We start from the raw sequence: 1175 nt of genomic DNA, 5'->3' as shown, positions 1-1175 counted from the left end.
TCCTTGCTATGAAAGAGGGCTAGCAGAGAGGACACTTCCAGCTCTGTTCTGCTTTGTTTGTATCCCTTTTACTTCTTTCTTTTCCCTTATTGCTGTGTCCAGGACTTCAAGTACTATATTGAATTGTAATGTAGAGTGGACACTTTTGTCCTATTTCTGATTATATTAAGAATGCTTTGAGTTTGTCCTCACATGGGATCATATTGTTTATGTTTCCCATATATAGTTCTTACTAGGTTGAGACAAGTACTTCCTATACCTAGTGTATTAAGAATTTTTATCAGGAGGGGATGTTGGATCTTGTTGAACACTATTTTGAATCTTTTGAGATGATTTCTCCTCTGNTCACGGTATTTTTATGTTTGTTTGTATTTATTGTTTTATTTACCGAGACAGGGAGGGTCTCTATAGACTTTGCTGGCCAGTAACTTGTTTTTGTNCTTGTGCCTCTGCCTTCTGAGTGTTAGAATTACAAGTGTGTCTTAGGTTTACATCTTGAATTAAATATGCTACTCTATTTGCAAAGTTGACTAGTTCACTTATTAAGATATATTCTCATTATACAACACTAGCTGTCCTGCAGCTTGCTATGTAGACCAGGCTGGATTGGGACCCATGAAGTTCCAACTACCAACGCCTGTCAAGTGCTTACTGGGATGTATGCTNCCATGGTCAGCTTTAAAATTGTNTTAAATAAGTGTTTCTACCATTGGCTTGGTAAATCTCTTTTTTTGAGTTTGTGTGTGTATATAGATATTAAAGTTGTAAAGGTCTTTAATGTGATTTAATATTCTTGGAATTCCATTTTAAAGTATAAATGAACTCAGCAGAGTTTAGATATAAAAGCCTGACACGGAATTTGCTATGATAGTAAGTGAAGGTTCATGCTTGCTCCTTGTAGCAACTTTCTTCTCTTTTTCCTTCTCCTCTTCATCATCTTCCTCTTCCTCCTTTTTCTTCTCTTCCTCCTCCACTTCCTTCTCTTCATCTTTCCCCTCATTCTCCTCCTCTTCCTCTTTCTTGTCTTCTTCCTTCTCCTCCTCCTTCTCTCCCTCCCCTGCTCCTCCTCTTTTTTCCTTCTATCTTCTTCTTGGGGGGTTTCCTATACAGGGGTCTCTGTGAAGCCTTAGCTGTCTTAGAACTCACTCTGTAGACCAGGCTGGCCTCAAACTCAC

At 38.6% G+C, this 1175-nt stretch overlaps 1 protein-coding gene across 1 annotated transcript in view; it reads left to right on the top strand.

The window, feature by feature from the left end:
• The window catches only part of Erc1 (ELKS/RAB6-interacting/CAST family member 1), a 277665-nt gene that overhangs the window by 100561 nt on the left and 175929 nt on the right, over window positions 1–1175 (top strand). The gene's annotated exons all lie outside the window — the stretch shown is intronic.

Source organism: Mus caroli, chromosome 6, assembly GCF_900094665.2.
Source record: "Mus caroli chromosome 6, CAROLI_EIJ_v1.1, whole genome shotgun sequence".
NCBI lineage: Eukaryota > Metazoa > Chordata > Mammalia > Rodentia > Muridae > Mus > Mus caroli.
This window is presented reverse-complemented; position numbering and strand designations above follow the sequence as displayed.